Raw genomic sequence first — 16,845 nt, 5'->3', positions numbered from 1 at the left:
TGCTTGCTGGGAGAGTAACTTAAATGATAAACATAGACAAAACAAAAAAAATACACATACAACCTGCCAACCAACCATGAAGGAAATATGTGTGTGTATATACATATGTATCTGTACATCTCTCTCTCTTTCTCCCTTTCTCTCCTTATCTACATCTACGTTTTACCCAATATTCCTCAACCTCACCTAACCAAACAGTTCCTTCCTTCTGCTTCACCCCCTTATCCTCTGCTGCTGCTGCTGCTGCTAAGTCACTTCAGTCGTGTCCGACTCTGTGCGACCCCATAGACGGCAGCCCTAGAAATGTATTATCTCCAGCTAACATTCTTGAGCAATGTGTTCTGTTGAATTATATGTGTCCGTGAGGAATGTGTTCAGTCTGGACATGGACTCTGGCATTCCATTAGTGATTCCATTACTGCTTCCAGTCCATTCACTTCCTACATTTCTGCATATCATTTTCATTGCATCTAAGTGACTGCATCACATTGATCAAGGATTGAAAAATTCATAGTTATACAAGAAAACTAATTTTGAACTGCATCATCTGAGCTTTTTGCACAGGAATATAAAGAAGTGCCATCTTCCATTAGGTTAGAAAAGGAGATCAGAAACTCACCTAGATTACTGTTCCCCCCCTTGCTTGCATCTGTATTGGCTTAAAGCAATTAATCATAAGCGAGGACAAGGGGTGAAAGCATATGGTCTCTGATATTTAATAAATGAATTAGTGGTGCCCCTTGTTTAAGCATATAAATTAATAAGCATTAGGTCCTTTACTTAATGAGGAATTTCCCTTTTAAAACCTGAATGAATTATGTAAAAGACCATGGTATAAATTCAAAGGCATTTTCTGACCTTCTAATATTCTGGCCAGCATGAATTTTTAACAAGATGCTGTATATCTGTTAGGTCTATTAGAAATTGTTCATTGGAAACTTTTGCATTAAAAAAAAAAGCAAAACTAGTGAAGCAAATAAAGTACCTAAGATAACAAGAGAAAATGTAACTTGGGTAATGCTGAAGTTTTGAAAAAAGCTTTTATGATCTCACATTTGTTCTAAAATAATAAGGAATAATAAAAATCTTTATTTTTATTGATTTTATCTCATATTTTACAACGTTCAAAACTATATGAAATAATAAGAATGTAACCATTAATATTTATTTTTGAGAGTAAAAATCATAGGTAAAACTAAAATTTTCTATGTTCTTTATCATATATTGTCTTACAAGATTTTTTCTATAAACTGTTTACCAAGATCTTTAAAATCAAAAGAAAAAGCCTTAAAAAGGTTCAATGCACAATACTGGATGCTTGGGGCTAGCGCACTGGGACGACCCAGAGGGATGGTATGGGGAGCGAGGAGGGAGGAGGGTTCAGGATGGGGAACACATGTATACCTGTGATGGATTCATTCTGATATTTGGCAAAACTAATACAATTTTGTAAAGTTTAAAAATAAAATAAAAATTTTTTAAAAATTTATAATAAAATATATTTTAATCTTGAGATATAATTTAATTTCAAAAATGTAAAAAGGCTCAGCATTGTCTCCTAACACTATTCTAAACTTAGTTGCTTGTATCTCTGTGAAGATATTATGACCCTATTTTAACTCAGGGAGAAGACTGGTTGACAAACCATTCTCCTTGGGAAGTACCTAGAAATGGAATGACTCGGCTATATGGTAGGTATGTGTTTAACTTATATTCTAACCAAAAAGCTTACCAAAGTGATGGTACCACTTTATACTCCATCCAGTGTATATGAGAGTTCTAGTTGCTACCCATCTTCATCAACACTTATTATTAGATTTAAATATGCAATTATTCTAATGGATATACTCATTGTGGTATAAATTTGCATTTTTCTGATGACTAATGGTGCTGAACATCTTTTCAAGTGCCTATTTGTCATAAACATACATTCTTTTGTGAAGTGTCTGTTTTAATATTTTATATTTAAATTGGGCTATTCACATTCTTGTGTTGCAAGATTGTTTATGCATTTTGGATACAAGTATTTGACAAATATTTGTATCGCAATTTTTTCCCATTTCTTTGTTGCTATTTTTTTTTTCATCCTTTGTTTTGTTTTCAAAATCTTTTAAAGGGAAATTGTTCTTATTTGTGATAAAGTTCAATTCATTAATTTTCTTGGTGTGGTTTCCTGTGTATCTAATACAAGAAATGTTTGCTTATTTGAATGTTGCAAGGATTTTCTCCTATGATTCCTTTCAAGAATATTACATCTTCAGTTTTCACAACAAGGTCAATGATACATCTCAATTTTTATATATAACAATGAGGCAAGAGTCAAAATTTATTTTCTCCATATAAATATATAGTTTTCCTAGCTCCAAATACATGAGAATCTATCTCTGAATCACCACTTCTCTCTCATTGATCTAAATATCTTTTTGATAATTCCATATTCTCTTAATCACAGTGGCTTTAGAGAGAGGTTCTTTAAATCTGCTAATTAAAGTCCTCCAATTTTGTTCTTTTTAAAAATTATTTTGTCTATCCTACAAGAAAAAAAAATAATAATAAATTAAAAATAAAAAAATAAAATAACAACACATCAAAAAAAAAATTACAACAAGAACAACAACAAAAAATTATTTTGTCTATCCTAGATAATTTATATTTTTAATTTTGGAAAAAATGATGTCTTAAATTTGAATCTTCCAGTCTGGGAATATATCTATTTATTTAGGTCTTCTTCAATTTTTCTGGGTAATGTTTTATAGTTTGCAGTATCATGGTATCACAGATAATTTTAGATATTTGCCACATTTCCATTTGTCCTTTTCTTTTACAGTTTTCTTTATTCCTTTTCTTAGAATTTCTTATCTTTCATTTAAGGGCATATATTTTATCTAGTGAAGCATGATTAAAATAGCTGCTTTAAAGTTTCTCTCTGATATCTCCACCATATGGAATATCCTCGCATTGGCATCTGTTGACAATCCTTTCCCTTAAGAATTTTCCTGGTTCATTCATGTGGATGAATTTTGGATTGTGTCTCAGACAATTTTAGTATGTTGTGAAGACTCTGGGTCCTATTAAAATCTTCTGATCACCCACCAATCTCTTTAGCAATTTGCATGATTAGGTTTAGATTGAGAGTTCTGTCTCAGTTGCTGGGGCAGTGATTCTAATATCAGAATATATTCCAAGGTTTTTGCTATGCTGCTTTGAATCTGTCTCATATATGCTCAACTCAGGGGTAAACTGAACTTGTGTGGTTCATACACTGAATTAGGAGACCTGCTTTGCCCACACTGTCTGCCTTCCAGGGAGTGCTTTTCCTGGTTTGCTGCTCTGAAAGACAGTTTCGCTCAGAATTTCAGTCCTCTGTCTACTAGTGCAGTAGCACAGGACTAGGGACACCCTCTGGGCAAGACTCCTCCCTCCTCAAAACAGAGAAAAAATAATTGGAGTTTCACAACAAACAGATCACAAGGTCTCCATTTTTCTACTTTAAGGGTTAGAAAGATATTTTGCTGAGGGTTTTTAACTCCTATACTGCCACCACTGCAGTGTCACTCCATGACTCGGGCACTTGTGGGAAGGACCAGTGGTTTTTAATTGGCCATTTGCCTATTCATATTTTATACTCTGCTTATTTATCTCTCTGTTGATGTCTACTTCTACTTTTACTAATACTTAAACATTTATTTTCTGGATCTCATAATAATACTAATACTTGAATTCATATATCTCATTCTATTGTTTGTTTCTTTTCTTGATCATTAATGCTTGTTTTTAATAATATGTTAGGGGCTTCCCTGATGGCTTGCTGGGTAAAGAATTTGTCTTCAATGCAAGAGACATAGGAGATGTAGGTCAATCCCTGGGTCAGGAAGATTCCCTGGAGGAGGAAATGGCAACCCACTCCAGTATTCTTGCCTGAAAAATCTCATGAACAGATGAGCCTGGCATGTTTCAGCAGTATGTGAATCAAGAACTTCCAGACATACAAGTTGGGTTTAGAAAAGGCAGAGGAAGCAAAGATAATTGCTAACATTCGTTGGATCACAGAGAAAGCAAGGGAATTACAGAAAAATGTCTCCTTCTGCTTCATTGACTACACTAAAGCCTTTGTGTGGATCACAACAAACTGTGGAAAGTTCTTCAAGAGATGGGAATACCAGACTACCTTACCTGTCTCCTGAGAAACCTATATGCAGGTCAAGAAGCAACGGCTAGAAACTTACATGGGACAACTGACTGGTTCAAAATTGGGAAAGGAGTACAACAAGACTGTATATTGTCACCCTATTTATTTAACTTATATGCAGAGTACATCATGCAAAATTCTGCACTGGATGAATCACAAGCTGGAAACAAGATTGCTGGGAGAAATATCAACAAGCTCAGGTATGAAGATGATACCAAAGTGAAGAGGAACTAAAGAGCCTCTTGATGAGGGTGAAAGAGGAGAGTGGAAAAGTTGGTTAAAACTCAACATTCAAAAAAAAAAAACCTCAACATTCAAAAACTTAAGATCATGGCATCCGGTTCCATCACTTTATGGCAAATAGGGAAGAAGTGGAAGCAGTGACAGATTTTTTTTCTTGGGTTCTAAACTCACTTCAGATGGTGACTGCAGCAATGAAATTAAAAGATGCTTGCTCTTTGAAAGGAAAGCTGTGACAAACCTAGACTGCATATTAAAAACCAGACATCACTTTGCTGACAAAGGTCTATGTAGTCAAAGGTATGGCTTTTCCAGTAGTCATGTACAGCTATGAGAGTTGGACCATAAAGAAGGCTGAGAGCTGAAGAATTGATGCTTTCAAAGTGTGGTGCTGGAGAAGACTCATGAGAGTCCCTTGGACCATGAGAAGATCAAACCAGTCAATACTAAGGAAATCAAACTTGAATATTCATTGAAAAGAATGATGCTGAAGCTCCAATACTTTGGCCACGTGATGTGATGAGTCAACTCACTGGAAAAGACCCTGATACTGGGAAAGATAGAAGGCAAAAGGAGAAGAGGGCATAGAGGATGACATGGTTAAATAGTATCACTGACTCAGTGGACATGAATTTGAGAAAACTCTGGGAGGCAGTGAAGGACACTATCTCCTTAGGGAAGCCTAGCGTGCTGTAGTCCATGGGGTCACAAAGAGTTGGACACGACTTAGCAACTGAACAACAACCACATGTGTTGTGACTGAAAAAAAAAAAAATTACTATTTGATGAATTCTTTGAGATCTTTGGGGCAATTTCTATTTGTTTCTCTCAGAAGTCTGAGGTCACTAATAATCTAAGCATTCTAAGCTGAAAACATATTCTCAGCTGAAGAGTTTCCAGAAGACATGAGTGCTATGAATTTAGAACTGAAACTTACATGAGGATAAACATGTTTAAAAAAAAAAAGTTAAATCTTGCTTATAGATACAATTTAGGAAAAGATTTTCTTTTTGGTTTTCCTATTTAATTCTTTCACCAAGTTTGCCTTCCAGACCCTTTGTTTGTTTGTTTACTAAGTCTATTCAGATTCTTTAACTTGTGTGGGGCCCATGGAAACATTAAAACAAAAGCTTTATGTCACTAGTGGTTTCCAGATGGCCTCTAAGATGCTGGATAGCTTCAATCTTTTCATACCTTTCTGGATTTTGAAGTTCTTGGCTGCATTACTGCCTATACAGACCAAATCATTGAAAGCAGTATGAGAATTATTGGATTCCTTGAGTTATTCTAGTTTTTAGAAACTGTAAGTAGGTACAATCCATAGATGCTATGAATACAATACCTACTTTTAACTGATTTCTTCTTAATCTTTCAGAAAATCACCTTGTCTATTAAGAAAAAAATGCCAGGTCAGACCCTTTAAGCTGGAAAGTACATCCTTTCTTAATGTCATTTACAAAATGGCCATAGTTATAGAGGTATCTTTCTTAGGAGTCTGCTCAAAAAGAGGAAAACAAGAAGGAATATGAAGTAGAATATAAAAACAGAATATTTGTGAATCCGCACTTGTATAACTTTCTGCAAAGTGCAGTTATAATTTTATATGGTCATATTTAGGACACTTTCATGAACAAAATAAATGTAATAGAAATATACACAGAATTTAATAAGTATTCTGAGATCAAAGGACATGAGATGAGTGCTTTAGGGAAAAGAGAATAAAATTAGGTTGGAGCTAAATTTTGATTTAGAGAGAGTTTAAGGAAATCAAAAGTAATGATTTTCAAGTGTACTGCAAGGAGTTTCTTTAAAGAGAAGTTTAGGTAGGCATATTGGGTACATTGACTTTCATTCTGTTTTCCTTCTCTTTGATATTCTGCTACTGCACTACAACTTGCAATTGATCAAAATAAAATAAGCTCCCTCTCTCTCTCTCTCTATAAATATATGAATATACAAAATATACATTTATATTAAAAAGTATGTTAAAGTTATTCTAGAAAAATTGGTTGGGAAGAAATTATCTGTAAAAAAAAAAAAAGCATGTGCTCTTTTTTTAAGTTTGGAAATTTATAATTGTTATATTTAGATAATGCCACCTCCCATAATCTAATGAAGTAGACAATTAAGTAATTAAGTCCTACAGAATTTATGTTACAATTTCACTGTTCCTGAAAATACAGTGCATTCAAAAATCCAATGCTTTTGCTGATTTTCTGTGATATTGACTATCAATTATGAAAAAGACAGTATTTAATTTCCAACTGTAATGTAGATTTGTTTATGTCTCTTTTCAGTTCTGGCCACTTTTGCTGCTTGTATTTTGATGCTCTATTATTAGGTTCACACACAGTTATGATTTTTTATGTCTTTCTGATGACACTGATATGCCTTTATTTGTTAATACTCATTATCTAGAGGATTACTTTATTTGATATTAATATAGTCAGCAGCTTTCCTATGCTTAAAAAAATGTCCATATTTGCTGGAAAATAGTGAGAATTGGCCACTGACAAGACTAGAAGGTTAAGTAAGGATCAGGTCATAAGAAACATTTTAAGTTATGCTGATGATTTGGAACTTTATATGAAGATATTGGGAAGATATTAAAGCTTTTCAGAAGTGTTGAATTTGTAACAGATAACAAACCCTGTAATTTTGTTACTTAACTGCCTACTTCATGAGATTATGGAATAAGGCATTTTCTAGATATGAGAATTAGGAATTTCTAAACTACTATAAGAATTTAAAAGGGTGTTATAGTGCAGGGGTCAACAAACTTTAAAAAAAAGAAAAAAGATTGTATAGTAAATTTTTGGTGGGCCATATAAGGTTTCTATTGAATATTCTTTGCTTATTTATAACTCTTAAAATGTAAATAATGTTCTTACCTTGTAGACCACATAAAAACAGGTTATGGATTAAACTTAGTTCAGGGTCTTAGTTTTCCAACACTTGTTGAAATTCTTTTCCTTTTTAAACTGTTTAGTAGTCTGTTTTATTTTTAAAAAAATAGAGTTTATCCATTCACCTACTGATGGACATTTGCTTTGGTTCCAGCTTTGGGCTGTTAAAAATAAAGCTGCCATAAACATTCATAAGTAAGTCTTTGTATAGACATTTATTTCCTTTTTCTATTATAAATACCTAGTAGTAAAATGCTTAACAGGTATGTACTTTCTGGAAACTACCAAATTATTTTTCAGTTGAGTTGTATATTTCTTTCTTTTGCATAAGCAATGTATGGAAGTTCTAATAACTCTGCCTTCTAATAAACAGTTGATAAGGTAATTCAACTGTGACCGACCATAAGAAGCGAGCCGGCTGCAACGGACCTCACAGAAGCATGGCCAAGAGGAGATACCCCACGTCCAAGTAACGATGGCTGCGCAAGTGGAAGACAGCCAGAGGAGCTACTCCATGTTCAAGGTCAGGAGGGGCGGTGGTGAGGAGATGCCCCTTGTCCAAGGTAAGGAGCAGCAGCTGCGCTTTGCTGGAGCAGCCGTGAAGAGATATCCCACGTAAAAGGCAAGATAAACCCAAGTAAGATGGTAGGTGTTGCAAAAGGGCATCAGAGGGCAGACACACTGAAACCATAATCACAGAAAACTAATCAATCTAATCACATGGACCACAGCCTTGTCTAACTCAATGAAACTAAGCCACGCCGTGTAGAGCCACCCAAGTTGGGCGGGTTATGGTGGAGGTCTGACAGAATGTGCTCCACTGGAGAAGGGAATGGCAAACCACTTCAGTATTCTTGCCTTGAGAACCCCATGAACAGTATGAAAAGGCAAAATGATAGGAAACTGAAAGAGGAACTCCCCAGGTTGGTAGTTGTCCAATATGTTACTGGAGATCAGTGGAGAAATAACTCCAGAAAGAATGAAGGGATGGAGCCAAAGCAAAAACAATACCCAGTTGTGGATGTGACCAGTGATAAAAGCAAGGTCCAATGCTGTAAAGAGCAATATTGCATAGGAACCTGGAATCTTAGGTCCACAAATCAAGACAAATTGGAAGTGGTCAAACAGAAGATGGCAAGAGTGAACGTTGACATTCTAAGGATCAGCGAATGAAAATGGACTGGAATGGGTAAATTTAAATCAGATGACCATTATATCTACTACTGTGGGCAGGAATCCCTTATAAAAAATGGAGTAGCCATCATAGTCAACAAAAGAGTCCAAAATGCAGTACTTGGATGCAGTCTCAAAAACAACAGAATGATCTCTGTTCATTTCCAAGGCAAACCATTCAATATCACAGTAATCCAAGTCTATGCCCCAACCAGTAATGCTGAAGAAGCTGAAGTTGAATGGTTCCATGAAGACCTACAAGAACTTTTAGAATTAACACCCCCAAAAGATGTCCTTTTCATTATAGGGGACTGCAATGCAAAAGTAGGAAGTCAAGAAACACCTGGAGTAACAGGCAAATTTGGCCTTGGAATACAGAATGATGCAGGGCAAAGGCCAATAGAGTTTTGCCAGAGAATGCACTGGTCATAGCAAACACCCTCTTCCAACAACACAAGAGAAGACTCTACACATGGACATCACCAGATGGTCAACACCGAAATCAGATTGATTATATTCTTTGCAGCCAAAGATGGAGAAGCTCTATACAGTCAGCAAAAACAAGACCGGGAGCTGACTGTGGCTCAGACCATGAGCTCCTTATTGCCAAATTCAGACTTAAATTGAAGAAAGTAGGGAAAATCACTAGACCGTTCAGGTATGACCTAAATCCAATCCCTTATGATTATACAGTGGAAGTGAGAAATAGATTTAAGGGACTAAATCTGATAGATAGAGTGCCTGATGAACTATGGAATGAGGTTTGTGACATTGTACAGGAGACAGGGATCAAGACCATCTCCATGGAAAAGAAATGCAAAAAAGCAAAATGGCTGTCTGGGGAGGTCTTACAAATAGCTGTGAAAAAAGGGAAGCAAAAAGCAAAGGAGAAAAGGAAAGATATAAGCATCTGAATGCAGAGTTCCAAAGAATAGCAAGGAGAGATAAGAAAGTCTTCCTCAGGGATCAATGCAAAGAAATAGAGAAAAACAGCAGAATGGGAAAGACTAGAGATCTCTTCAAGAAAATTAGAGATACCAAGGGAACATTTCATGCAAAGATGGGCTCTATAAAGGACAGAAATGGTATAGACCTAACAGAAGCAGAAGATATTAAGAAGAGGCAGCAAAAATACACAGAAGAACAATACAAAAAAGATCTTCAAGACCAATATAATCATGATGGTGTGATGACTCACCTAGAGCCAGACATCCTGGAATGTGAAGTAAGTGGGCCTTAGAAAGCATCACTACAAACAAAGCTAGTGGAGGTGATGGAATTCCAGTTGAGCTATTCCTAATCCTGAAAGATGATGCTGTGAAAGTGCTGCACTCAATATGCCAGCAAATTTGGAAAACTCAGCAGTGGCCATAGGACTGGAAAAGGTCAGTTTTCCTTCCAATCCCAAAGAAAGGCAATGCCAAAGAATGCTCAAACTACCACACAATTGCACTCATCTCACACGCTAGTAAAGTAATGCTCAAAATTCTCCAAGTCAGGCTTCAGCAATATGTGAAACGTGAACTTCCTGATGTTCAAGCTGGTTTTAGAAAAGGCAGAGGAACCAGAGATCAAATTGCCAACATCCTCTGGATCATGGAAAAAGCAAGAGAGTTCCAGAAAAACATCTATTTCTGCTTTATTGACTATGCCAAAGCCTTTGACTGTGTGGATCACAATAAACTGTGGAAAATTCTTCAAGAGATGGGAATACCAGACCCCCTGACCTGCCTCTTGAGAAACCTATATGCAGGTCAGGAAGCAACAGTTAGAACTAGACATGGAACAGAAGAGTGGTTCCAAATAGGAAAAGGAGTATGTCAAGGCTGTATATTGTCACCCTCCTTATTTAACATATATGCAGAGTACATCATGAGAAACGCTGGGCTGGAAGAAGCACAAGCTGGGATCAAGATTGCCAGGAGAAATATCAATAACCTCACATATGCAGATGACACCACCCTTATGGCAGAAAATGAAGAGGAATGAAAAAGCCTCTTGATGAAAGTGAACAAGGAGAGTGAAAATGTTGGCTTAAAGTTCAACATTCAGAAAACGAAGATCATGGCTTCTCTCCCATCCCTTCATGGCAAATAGATGGGGAAACAGTGGATGACTGCATTTTTCTAGGCTCCAAAATCACCACAGATGGTGATTTGCAGCCATGAAATTAATAAACGCTTACTCCTTGGAAGGGAAGTTTTTACCAACCTAGATAGCATATTCAAAAGCAGAGACATTACTTTGCCAACAAAGGTCCATCTAGTCAAGGCTATGGTTTTTCCAGTGGTATGTATGGATGTGAGAGTTGGACTGTGAAGAAAGCTGAGTGCTGAAGAATTGATGCTTTTGAACTGTGGTGTTGGAGAAGACTCTTGAGAGTTCCTTGGACTGCAAGGAGATCCAACCAGTCCACTCTGAAGGAGATCAGCCCTGGGATTTCTTTGGAAGGAATGATGCTAAAGCTGAAACTCCAATACTTTGGCCACCTCATGTGAAGAGTTGACTCATTGGAAAAGACTCTGATGCTGGGAGGGATTGGGTGCAGGAGGAAAAGGGGATGACCTAGGATGAGATGGCTGGATGGCATCACCAACTCGATGGACATGAGTCTGAGTGAACTCCGGGAGTTGGTGATGGACAGGGAGGCCTGGTGTGCTGTGATTCATGGGGTCGCAAAGAGTCGTACATGACTGAGCGACTGAACTGAACTGAACTGAAGGTAAATCTTTTTAACGTGTACACATATTAATAGGTATGTAGGTATACCTCATTTTGGTTTTAATTTTCATGTATATCTTGTCTAAAGATGTGAGTACTGTTCGTGTACTTATTAGACATTCATTTATCTTCTTTATTTGGTTAGTCTGTTCCAACCATGACACAAAAATTTTCTCTTTTTCCTTCCAGAAGTTGTATATTTTAAGTTTTATCTTAAGTCTATGATCCAATTTTAGGTAATGGTTTGTTATATGAAGCAAGGTATAAATTTGCTATAGTGCAGGTATAATGTTTATGAATTATTTTGCTTCTGCATAACAATAAATCTGTAGTTTTCAAGTATTTTAAAAAACATTTTCACTGAGTATAGAATATCAGGTTGACAGATTTTTTTTTTTTTTTTAAAGTCTCTTGTTACTCTTCTGTCTCTGGCTTATATTATTCACAAAAAGAACTCTGGTGACATTCTTATCTTTGTTTCTTTGAATGTAATTTGTCTATTTTCCCCTCTGTTTGTGTTTAAGACTTTTGTTTTTTTAATGGTTTTTAAGAAATTTGATTGCCATGTGCCTTGATATAGTTTTTTTTGTTTTTTTTTTTTTTTGAACATTTCTTGTACTTTGAGTTTGTTGAACTGCTTAAATATTTGGACTTAAGATTTTTATCTTAAGCTAAGATTTTAGTTTCTTGAACATGTTAAATGTTCAAGAATGAACTTGTTAAAATGACTTAAAATGTCAAGTTAAAATGACTGTACTTGTCTGCTAATACTATACTCTGGGTTATTTCTGTGTCATTTTTGAATATCTGACTTTTCTCATAATTGTGGGTTTTATTTCCTGTTTCTTTGAATATCTGGTGATTTTTGATTGATTGTAAAACAGTCTATATTTTATTTTTATATTCTATAAAATATTCTATATTTTACCTTATTGCATGTTGAATAATTTTTATTCTTATTCTTGAGATTTGTTCTGGGACAAAATTAAAGTATTCGGAAACATTTTAATTCTTTAAGGTTTTGCTTTATAAAATCAGTTCATGTGACATCAAAAAACAATTTCAGTTCAGTTCAGTTCAGTTGCTCAGTCGTGTCTGATTCTTTGTGACCCCATGAACAGCAGCATGCCAGCCTCCCTGTCCATCACCAACTCCCAGAGTTCACCATGTTGGATCATAGAAAAAGCAAAAGAATTCCGGAAAAACATCTACTTCTGCTTTATTGATTACGCCAAAACCTTAGCCTGTGCAGATCACATCAAACTGTAGAAAATTCTTCAAGATATGGGAATACCAGACCACCTTACTAATCTCCTGAGAAATCTGTATGCAGGTCAAGAAACAATAGTTAGACCTGGACGTGGAACCACAGACTGGTTCCAAATAGGAAAAAGAGTACTCCAAGGCCGTATATTGTCACCCTGCTTATTTAACTTATATGCAGACTACATCATGTGAAATGCCTGGCTAGATGAAGCACAAATTAGAATCAAGATTTCCAGGAGAAATGTGAATAACCTCAGTTTTGCAGATGAGACATTTTAACAAGTTCTCACCCTTAGGGCAGAAAGTGAAGAACTAAAGAGCCTCTTGATGAAAGTGAAAAAGAAGAATGAAGGAAGCTGGCTTAAAACATAACATTCAAAACAGTAATATCATGGCATCTGGTCCCATCACATCATGACAATTAGATGGGGAAACAGTGGAAACAGTGTAAGACTTTATTTTTTGGGGCTCCAAAATCACTGCAGATGGTGACTGCAGCCATGAAATTAAAAGATGCATGCTCCTTGGAAAAAAAGCTATGACCAACCTAGACAGCATATTAAAAAGCAGAGACATTACTTTGCCAACAAAGGTCTGTCTAGTCAAAGCTATGAGTTTTCCAGTAATCATGTATGGATGTGAGAGTTGAACTGTAAAGAAAGCTGAGCACTGAAAAATTGATGCTTTTGAACTGTGGTGTTGGAAAAGACTCTTGAGAGTCGCTTGGACTGCAAGGAGATCCAACCAGTCAATCCTCAAGGAAATCAGTCCTGAATACTCTTTGGAAGGACTGATGCTGAAGCTGAAACTCCAATACTTTGGCCACCTGATGCAAAGAACTGACTCATTGGAATAGACCCTTGTTCTAGGAAAGATTGAAAGCAGGAGAAGAAGGGGACAGAGGGTGAGATGGTTGGATGGCATCACTGACTCGATGGACATGAGTTTGAGCAAGTTCTGGGAGCTGGTGACAGACAGGACTGCATGCTGCAGTCCATGGGGTTGCAAAGAGTTGGACATGACTGAGCGACTGAACTGAACTGATTTTGTCCTACTGAAACTGACCTCCTGTGGGGATCCTGGACATGAAAGCTTTTTAAACAGGTGCTAATCAGGGAAGGGAGGGGATGCAGAAACAAGGGAGAAGCAGCCAAGAAACAAAAGTGCAGCTTTGGGGGTGAGGTGGGGGGCGGGTCTTGGTTCTACCTCAAGTGATACACATAACAGTATCTTTGAGCTCTTTATAGAAATTACCCCCCCCAAAGTAAGATGTTAGCATTCTTCATTATAGAAAAGACGACCTAAGACCAGATTAAAGGAACCAGAGAATCACTTTAGGAGGAGACAACCTGAGGCCAGATTAAAGGAGTGTAGATCTTGCGCACAACTTTATTCTTACCAGCAATCTCACACTTGAACCATTGCTAAAATACTCCTCACCAGGAGATTACTCATATGAGCAATTAATCATGCCTACATGATGAAGTTCTAATAAATGCTTCAGAACAGTAAGCCTTGGGTGAGCTCCTGAGGTTGTCCATGACCTGTACCTCTCATCACGCATCAATGCTTGAGAGTTTATGCTAATCTTGAATCCACAGCAGACAAGAGTTGGAAGATTCATGTTTGAAAGCCTCCTAGACTCTACCTTAGTGCTGTTCTTTTGATGAATTTGATTCATATATATTCATTTTTGATGTACTTAAAGACCAAGGCAAAGAAAGAAGTGTGACACACAATATCCACAGAATAAACCACACCCTTTCTCAGAACAACTGATATATCAGAACAATGTGTACAATGAGTTCCCAGGAGGACAGTACTCAAAATCTATAGGGTTTCTCAAATTTCTCTTATCTACCATGAAACAAATTATGATTCTAAAATTTTAGCAATTATATAAATAAAGCTGTGCTATTTCTAAACAAAATATGCTACTACTTCAATTAATTCTTTGAAAAGAAATTATTACAACACATAAAGTTTTATACATGCTCATCAATGTTAAGAATTTCCCTAAAAAAAAAAAAAAAGAGAGAGAGAGAGGGAAAGAGCATGGAATAACAGCCACATTGTCAAAGAGACAAAATCTGAGAAGATTTTTAAAAATAACAAAAAAGAATTGTTAAATTGCACAAATATTTGCTTATCCTAAGTCTCCAAGTTCTCCATTAATGAGATAAATTTCCTTCAGTTCAGTTCAGTCACTCTGTCATGTTGGATCTTTGTGACTCCATGGACGGCAGCACGCCAGACCTTCCTGTACAACACCAACTCCCAGAGTTTACTCAAACTCATGTTCATGGAGTCAGGGGTGCCATCTAACAATCTCATTCTCTGTCACCCCTTCTCCTCCCACCTTCAATCTTTCGCAGCATCAGAGTCTTTTCAAATGAGTCAGTTCTTCACATCAGGTGGCCACAGTATTGGAGTTTCAGCTTCAGCATCAGTCCTTCCAATGAATATTCAGGACTGATTTCTTTTAGAACGGACTGGTAGGATCTCCTTGCAGTCAAAGGGAATCTCAAAAGTCTTTTCCAATGCTACAGTTCAAAAGCATCAATTCTTCAGTACTCAGCTTTCTTTAGAGTCCAGCTCCCACATCCATATATGACTACTGGAAAAACCATAGCTTTGACTCTATAGATCTTTATTGGCAAAGTAATGTCTCTGCTTTTAATATGCTGTCTAGGTTGGTCATAACTTTTCCTCCAAGGAGCAAACATCTTTTAATTTCATGGCTGCAGTCAACATCTGCAATGATTTCTCAGCCCAAGAAAATTAAGTTTGTCACTGTTTTCATTGTTTACCATTTATTAGCCATTAAGTGATGGGGCCAGATGCCATGACCTTAGTTTTCTGAATGTGGAGTTTTAAGCCAACATTTTCACTCTCCTCTTTCAGTTTCATCAAGAGGCTCTTTAGTTCTTCTTTCCTTTATGCCAAAAGGGTGGTGTCATCTGCATATCTGAGGTTATTGATATTTCTCCTGGCAATCTTAATTCCAGCTTGTTCTTCATCCAGTTAAGCATTTCTCATGATGTGCTCTGTATGTAAGTCAAATAAGCAGGGTGACAATATACAGCCTTTACATACTCCTTTCCTGATTAGGAAACAGTATGTTGTTCCATGTCCAGTTCTAACTGATGCTTCTTGACCTACATACAGATTTCTCAGGAGGCAGGTCAGGTGATCTGGTATTCCCATCTCTTTCAGAATTTTCTAGTTTGTTGTGACCCACACAGTCAGTCTTTGGTACAGTCAATAAAGCAGAAGTACATGTTTTTATGGAACTCTCTTGCTTTTTCAATGATCCAATGGATGTTGGCAATTTGATCTCTGGTTCCTCTCCCTTTTCTAAATCCACCTTGAACATCTGGAAGTTCTCGGTTCATGTACTGTTGAAGCCTGGCATGGAGAATTTTGAGCCTTACTTTGCTAGCATGTGACATGAGTGCAATTGTGCAGTGGTTTGAGCATTCTTTGGCATTGCCTTTCTTTGGGATTGGAATGAAAACTGACCTTTTCCAGTCCTGTGGCCACTGCTGAGTTTTCTAAATTTGCTGGCTTATTGAGTGCAGGACTTGCACAGCATCATCTTTAATGATGTGAAATAGCTCAGCTGGAATCCCATCACCTCCACTAGCTTTTTCACAGTGATGCTTCCTAAGGCCCACTTGACTTAGCATTCCAGAATGTCTGACTCTAGGTAAGTGATCATGAAAATCTTTTTTCTGTGTGTAGTTCTTCTGTGTATTCTTGCCACCTCTTGTTAATATCCTCTGCTTTTGTTAAGTTCATACCATGTCTGTCCTTTATTGTGCCCATCTTTGCATAAAAAGTCCCCTTGTATCTTTAATTTTCTTGAAGAGATCTTTAGTCTTTCCAATTCTATTGTTTTCTTTTTCTTGACATTAATCACTGAGGAAGGCTTTCATATCTCTCCTTACTCTTCTTTGGGACTCTGCATTCAAATGGGTATATCTTTCCTTTTCCTTTCGCTTCTCTTCTTTACATAGGTATTTGTGAGGCCTCCTTAGACAACCATTTTGCCTTTTTGCACTTCTTTTTCTCGTGATGGTCTTGATCCCTGTCTCATGTACAATGTCACAAACCTCTGTCCATAGTTCTTCAGTCACTCTGTCTATCAGATCTAATCCCTTGAATCTATTTGTCCTTTTCACTGTATAATCTTAAGGGATTTGATTTAGGTCATACCTGAATGGTCTAGTGGTTTTCCCTACTCTCTTCAATTTAAGTCTGAATTTGGCAATAAGGAGTTCATAATCCAAGCCACAATCAACTCCTGATCTTATTTTTTCCTGACTGTATAGAGCCTCTTCATCTTTG

The sequence above is a fragment of the Bubalus kerabau genome, chromosome 2 (assembly GCF_029407905.1).
Source record: "Bubalus kerabau isolate K-KA32 ecotype Philippines breed swamp buffalo chromosome 2, PCC_UOA_SB_1v2, whole genome shotgun sequence".
Taxonomy (NCBI): Eukaryota; Metazoa; Chordata; class Mammalia; order Artiodactyla; family Bovidae; genus Bubalus; species Bubalus kerabau.
Note: the sequence above shows the minus strand (reverse complement) of the source record.